This window comes from Acomys russatus, chromosome 15 (assembly GCF_903995435.1).
Source record: "Acomys russatus chromosome 15, mAcoRus1.1, whole genome shotgun sequence".
In the NCBI taxonomy this organism is placed as follows: domain Eukaryota; kingdom Metazoa; phylum Chordata; class Mammalia; order Rodentia; family Muridae; genus Acomys; species Acomys russatus.
This window is the reverse complement of record NC_067151.1, coordinates 57,470,501-57,477,705: the sequence shown is the minus strand read 5'-3', so window position 1 is coordinate 57,477,705 and position 7,205 is coordinate 57,470,501. Positions and strand designations below refer to the sequence as shown.

At 45.3% G+C, this 7,205-nt stretch overlaps 1 long non-coding RNA gene across 2 annotated transcripts; it reads right to left on the bottom strand.

Annotated features, from left to right (window-relative positions):
• Positions 1 to 241: 241 nt before the first annotated feature.
• Positions 242 to 6,938, bottom strand: LOC127198940 (uncharacterized). 2 transcript variants are annotated; one of them, XR_007831907.1, is made up of 4 exons: positions 6,663 to 6,938; positions 4,061 to 4,166; positions 1,104 to 1,293; positions 242 to 297 (listed from the first exon to the last, which is right to left on the bottom strand). It is a non-coding gene; the product is annotated as an uncharacterized LOC127198940 (long non-coding RNA). The 2 variants fall into 2 exon arrangements; XR_007831906.1 differs by lacking the exon at positions 242 to 297 and adding an exon at positions 386 to 453.
• Between the last annotated feature and the right edge of the window lie 267 nt (positions 6,939 to 7,205).

Genomic DNA, 7,205 nt, shown 5'->3' with positions numbered 1-7,205 from the left:
TGATCCCAGTCATACCCTGAAGAGGACTCTGATTCCTGGGTCAGATGCCAGCAAGCTCTCCTTGGAGGGCACACTCTCAGTCATTGTCTGTTTCCTGTGTACAGATTAATCCAAAGGTTTGGTAGTGTGGTAGTGACACTGCTTTTCTGCCTGAGAATCACCACCAACATCACTGAAAGGTCTTATTTTTCAAGAAGACCAGTCTTTCTTCATGACTTTCGGTTAACATTTTCTGTAAAAAAGTTGGCTTTTCTTCATGACTTTTAGTTACTAGCGTTTTCCTCCTGTTAAAGCCAGCTGTAAAATAAGAGAAATTAGTTAGAAATCCTAAATTAACAGCTACTAATATGACAAAAGGGGAAAAAAAATTCTTGGTGCCTGAACTCACAGGGAGCGGAGAAGTGCAGCGTGAACGCTTCTCAGCAGGCTCTGGTCCTAACTTGCCTCTTTGTCCTTTTAAAACAAAACCACAGTGACATAATGGGCTGTTGTGCTGTGTTGGGGTTTTCAAGACTTCAGAGTCACTATTTGTGCCCATGAGCGGGACAGTGAAAACAAGTCTTTTTTCCCTTCAACACAAATCACTTTAGTCCAGGCCACTTAGACTTCCTTGCCAGTGACCTCCACAATGACCTTGGTTTATTCTAGGAAGAACTCTGCCTATTTAGTTCTTCGAGCTCTTTTTTTTTTTTTTTTTTTTTTTTTTTTTACTGTGAATTCCTGGTCACTGGTTGTGAATTGGGTTCACTCAACTAAGGAAGCATTGACGATTATTAATCTGCTGACAATTCACTGTTACAATATTTTCCTCCTATGTGTCCCCTTTGCAGTCTTACACAGAGCTTGTGGAAGCCGTTTGGTCCCAAGCTGTAAAGGGTTAGACAATTCTTTCCAAGGGCATACTTAGTCTCCCTTCTGTTGAAGTCAGGAGTCCTCTCCACTCTCAAGTGTAACTTTAAAACAGTAGACATTACACATGACATGCTTTGGTCCTCACTCCTCTTTGCTATGGTTTTCTTGAATCCCACCTGAAAAAACCCCCCTCTCCATCCCTTTCCGTCCCAGGCCCTGTGAGAGTGCGCTGGTGTTGTTTTTCAGTCTACCTGTGGGCCAGTCTTGCTTTGGGTCGAGCACCAGCATGTCTTCTGAAATGTTAACCAGCCTGTGCAAGCCTACGTTTCTTCAGTTCACCATAAAATGTTATGGTGCCTGACTGTTGCCTTCATGTTTTTTTTAATATCCTGCTTCAAAGAGCTTGCATCTCTCTGACGGCTCCCTCCATACTGTAGAGGCCTGTGGAAGACAACAACTGATGTGAGCATTTTGTAACTTTCCCTGTGGTTTGCATGTCAAAGCATGGTGTTCTCAGTAAAAAGGGTTCCTATTACTGGGGCCTCTGGACTTGAGTGACAGAGGGCCCGCTAGTGTCATTGGGTGCTTGTAGGGGACAGAAGGACCAATCCAGACAGCATATTGCTTACATCTAAGATGGGTGTAGGTAAGTAGGCAGATACTTGCAGTGTGATCTGTGAACACAGTCCCATCCATATGCTGCCCGACTAAGCCTCACATCAATCAAGTCCACAGCACAATATTCCCTTTGTAGGCTTTCATGCTTAGCAACCCCACCCCCAACTACCAGCCAACCCAATATAGAATACTTGCAGGCTTGACTCCTTTTTATACCAGTGGCATTGTCACCAGTAGATTATACCTGGAGGCCTCTCAGGGACAGAGCAGAAAACACTGGCACTTCCCAGTGTTTTCAGGTTCTTATCATCAGAGAAGGAGTGCAGAAGTGAGACCAGGCAAAACTATTGGGAAATTTTATTACAGAGTGTAAGTACACGCAAGAGGGAGCGCAGAGTTCTCCGTGGGAATTTGGGTAGCTCACTTTAGGGGCAAGCTTAAGAGAGAAGGATTCTGGATGTTGCATGGTGGAGTATTCCGGGAATTGATAAACGGTGTACTCCCTTTTCTAACCTTTAACAGGCGTTTCATGTGTGGCATGGTGTCAGATGCATGGTAACCATAGGCAACTGCAAAGTTAATAGGGAGATGCCATTAGAACAATGCATAGACCAGTGAGCTGTTGTCTTGGGCCATGTGAGGTCCACTGCTTTGGGGTGGTCTTGTGTCTACTGTGTGAGTGGTCACATAATGTCCTGTTGTAGCAGTTCTGTAGAGCACCACCTCTAGCCATCATGCACTCTACCTTTTTTCTCCTTCTGTCTGTCTAGCTCCTCTCAGCACTAGGGTATAGTTGGGCAGTTGACGTGGCAAAGTCATCTGAGTCTTGTAGGTCCGGGGGAGATGGGTTCTTAGAAGATGAGCTGTTGACCGTCTGACCTCAGTTTACTTCTAGAGGCCAGCCCGAGTGCTGCCATCTTTTAGAAGGAAAAGAAATCAGCAAGTAGCCGCCACCCAGTTGTCGAAATGTGTGGATTATAAATCCACGCATGCAGACTGGGGGGCAGGAAGACCTCAGAACCTATACAGATGGTTTTTCTGGAACAGCTCTGAAAGATAAGCCCTTTAGTGCGGCACAGTGCAGAAGAAACGGGCTTTTCATGACAGGCGACACATCCAAAAATACCTAGTACTTTAAAATAAAAGTCCTTGTCAGTCTTCTCAACTGCTTTGGCTAAAAGCGTGTGACTTTATTGAAAGTCTAGATGCTAATAAAAACTGTGATGAGTCAGACTGGCCTCGGCTCTATTCTCTTGGATGTAGAAACCCTGCTCCAGCTTTCCCGGCCAACTGATTCATACAGCAAGGAGCCTAAGCCATCAGGCAGTTCTGTAGACCCCAGACCATGAGCATGGAGATCCCAGGGTTCCTGCACCTCATGAGCTCCTTGACAAACAGCCACCTCAGAAACTGGTGTCCTTACAGACAGAAGCTGTGGTGCTTACAGAGGAAAGAAGACTTAAGGTGGAAACTGCAAATCCTCCTGGCGGGGAATGTGGGCTAGGAATGGAGATGCGTGGACACGTACCGTGGTTCTGTACTGGCCTTAGACTCTCTTTAAAACTGTAAATGTTTCTGACCCCAAATTTTGGCTAAATAAGAATTCACAGCCAGTGGCTTGCAATTATCCTAGGATGAGAAATTGTAGTGTGTGTGTGTTTGTGTGTGTGTGTGTGTGTGTTTGTGTGTGTGTAGCATAAAAATAAAACATTCCATGTCTCAGTGTGGAATGCCTCCTGTAGGTGTGCTGTCCTAAATCTACTGCCCTCCCTCTCTTGTAAAGAAGACACCTGTGGAGTGACTGTCCATCAGTCACCCTACAGGAAGTGTGACCATTTAAAACCCTAAATTCGGTCCTAGAGAGATGGCTCAGAGGTTAAAAGCACTGGTTGCTTTTCCAGAGGCCCTGAGTTCAATTCCCAGCAACCACATGGTGGCTCACAACCATCTATAATGAGATCTGGTGCCCTGTTCTGGTATTCAGGCATACATGAAAGCAGAACACTGTGTAAGTAATAAATAAATAAATCTTAAAAAAAAAAAAAAAACTCCTCCCTAAATCCATTTACTGTTGCCTTCCACAAAGGGCTGGAGTGTGTTGAAGAACTGGGGTTGTTTAGGAACTCTGCAATATTTCAAGAAAAAAAAATTAAATGTGAAGTTGTGCTCTCTTCTCTGTACCTAGACCTGAGAGCTCCTCACCAGCAGAGTCCATTGTACAAATGCGTTTTACTCTTTATCCAGTGAACGGTTTAATGGCTACCACACAGAAGCCAATTGTATGTACACAACACTACATAAAAGAGATTTAGGAATGTGAGGAAGTGTTTTAGTCCATTCTAAGATGCTACTGTCAAGCATTCAGTATCCCTTTGTTTTAGAAGGAAAGCAGAACTTAGAAAGGATGAAAGGTAACTCCTAGCTTTAACCCCAACAGACCCAGCTCCCTTTCAACCTTATCCTGACCTGGCCCACAAAACTATGTAAACATGAGCTAATTACAGCACCAAGCATTTCATAGGATTTCTGTTTGCACCCAATGTCAAGCTAAACTTGACCGATAGTATCAACAACAAAACACCTTACTTACTTGCTCAAGAAAATGCTTTAAGGCTACTTCTCCATGTCCACTTGAGAAACATCAGGGTTCTGGTTAGGGCCTAGGCTGCATGGAGCCTTGGGGTCCATCCCAAACACTGGCAAAAGCAAGTCGAGCCAAAACAAAGCACGAGTTGTTACAGGCTGGTCTTAATTCTTTCCTATCAGAGCCCAAGTATGATTATTGAACCTGCTTATTAAAAAGAGAAACTTATTGCAAAGCATTATCTTCCAAGCTGTTTCACCAGCATACACTTGATTCCCTGAAGCAAAGGGCTGTTTTTTTTTTTTTTTAACAACTTACTAAGTCAACAACTGGTCTTTCTTCTAGCTATATACTTCCTACAAGTCTTTACATAGCGTTCCCACAGGGAAACACACACACACACACACACACACACACACACACACACACACACACACACCACTCTATTGCTGATTCCTTAGTTTGTTTGGGAACTGTTTATACTGCAAGAGTTATGGCTTCAAATTACCCTATTTGTCCTTCTATCTTCTTGGAAGGGTAAACAGTTTGAAAAGTTACAGCCAGTAGCAAAATAAACCGGCAAATGGCCACTCTAACCTCATTCTCATCCAGGCCCACCTGCTTGTTTTGGGAGACGGATAAGGAAAGAAGTGCTGGGCTGAGCTGTCGCAGCACATGTTGACTCTGTGTGTTCTGCTTCCGGCTGTAATGTCTCAGCCAGTACGTTCTAGCCACTGAGCTGGGGTAAACTGAAATAGGTACAGGTGAAGGCTTTCTGAGGAAATTCAACATATAATACTACCACTGTCTCCTTTTGGTCTCTTTGCTCTGTCCTTACCTTCCAGAACTCTCTCACACACCTGAAGGGGGGGAAAATGGATGATTTGCTTTACAGGCAGGTAGGGACAAGGGCCCTCTGATTTCTTATTACCCCATACCTATGTTGGGTAAGAGTTGTTTTTAGTCTCTTGACCCTTAACTCAAACAAACCACCGCTGTTATGGACAAGCACCTGCACAACGACATGGGAGATGGCGTTGATGCTGCCATGGATATTAACACAGGAGAAAGCACTTTCTATATAACATGTTTGGAAATTGTTACTTAGCATCTGACCAAAAAAAAAAAAAAAAGTTCTACCCTCTTAATGATCGGAGCCCAGTCAATGTTTACTAAATTTTAAGGCAACTTACTATTTAAATTCTGTAGCCTGGCATTTTGCCAATTCAAAAACAAAAGAGAGAGAGAGGGAGAGAGAGAGAAGAGAGAAAAGAAGAAAAAGAAAAGAAAAAGGGGTGGGGACAGAGAAGCGTAGCTCAGCGGTTAAAGGTGCTTGCCACCAAGCCTTGTGACTCAGGTTTGATCCCTAGACCCCAAGTGGTAAGAGAAAAAAATGTCCTGCAATGTCCCTAGGCATCACATGCATACTGTGTGGCTCACGCGGGCGCGCGCGCGCGCGCGCGCGCGCACACACACACACACACACACACACACACACACACACACACACGCAAAATAAATTAAGTGGAACAAAAAATGTGGGGAAATCTCATAAAAGTTGTTTGGAAGATTATAGGAATATGGCATTTGCATTTTTTCCAATTAGGTGTTTGAGCCAAGTTTGCATTCAGCCCGAGAGTCGAATCTGCAGGCTCTGTTTGTTGAGATTTCTTCCTTTCAGAGGAGACCTTGTGCCAGTCTCAGCAGGGGCAGCAGCTAGGTAGGTTTGTAACACTTTCGTTTATCGGCCAGACTGTTTAACTATAGAATTAACCACTTATTTCTTCCTGCTGTTTCAGGTCTTGAGAGGCAAAGCCACAACCTGTGATCTAAACCCTGAGAAGTAACCCCAACACGTGCAGTTTGAAAGAATAAAGAGGAAAACACTAAGCAGAGCAAACCTCTGTATCATAAAAATAGGAGAAGCAGTGGAGGGAGGGGCAGGGGAGAAAGAGCTTTAAAGTGAGCCTGTTGCTTCAGCTTGTGCCTGAGGGGACTGACTTCACTGTGTCCAAGGCCCCGTGGAGTCAGCACAAAGGCTGAATCCACTTCTTTAGCAGCTAAGTCTGCGCTATAATGGTGAGATGGGCATTAGAATGGATGCTGAAATTGAGTCATGCCAATTTGAAGGTTTTGTTCAGTCGGTGGTTCCCAATGACAGATTAAACACAATGCGTGTCTTTGGGGTCGGGGTGGGGTTGGGAAGAAAAAACTGAGAGCGTCTCAGAAGTGGGAGCCAGAAGAACGGAATTGCGCACAGTGGTAGAAATGGAACTTTCTGGAAAGACTATTCTGGAAGAGGGCAGAGCAAACTTCACAGAGAACAGGGAAAGCAGGTATAGCCCAGAGGATATTCTGCTGGCTCTCAGGGACGTCCCAGTCACGCTAAGAAACTAAATACTCTGAATGTCTCCCTTGGGAAGAGGCTGGCCACACCACCCTCCATTCGCTGCCAAGGGACAGCAGCAGCCATTTTCCAGCCACTAATCTGGTAGCCAGGCTGACTTGGGCCACACTGCTTTAGGGACCTTCTGAGCCTCCCCCACAGGCTGGTTGGCACATTTTCCTATTGTAGATGTGGCAAAGCTCTTTGCTGGTCATAGCAAACCTGCATATGATGAAATTGCCTCCTAGACTGGAGAGCTCTGCATTGCTTCCTTCTGGCACGTTCAGACCATCTACTGGTCAAAAGAAGAACAAGTCGAAATAAGGAAGGTCTGTCTATGCAGGGGCCTCATGCCAAGCTCCTTGCAGGAAAGGGATGCCCAAACAGCAGGAGATAATGCCGGGTGCCACTGCCTTGTCCGATGACCCACCAGAAGGGCCGAGCCGGATGTGGAAAGCCGTAAGATTGACCTGTAAACACAGTAGTCCTGCGGTAGTTTGGGGGTGAGTGAATTTTAGTGAGAAGGGGAGACGTGTTCAAGCTTCAGGACTTAGGTGTCCAATTACACTTCCCCTGGAGTGGAAAACAAAATGGAAGGCTGGTGGGTGATGATCTTAAGACCACCTTACTCTAGTTAGAACTAGTATGGCAGCGGGGCTTCGACTTCCCAAGGCAGCCATTATAGAGAAAGGGAAGACGGGAGAGGTGTTGGTTTGAGGGGAAGGTGAGTTGACTTCCAGGCATTGACTCCGGACTTGCCCCTCC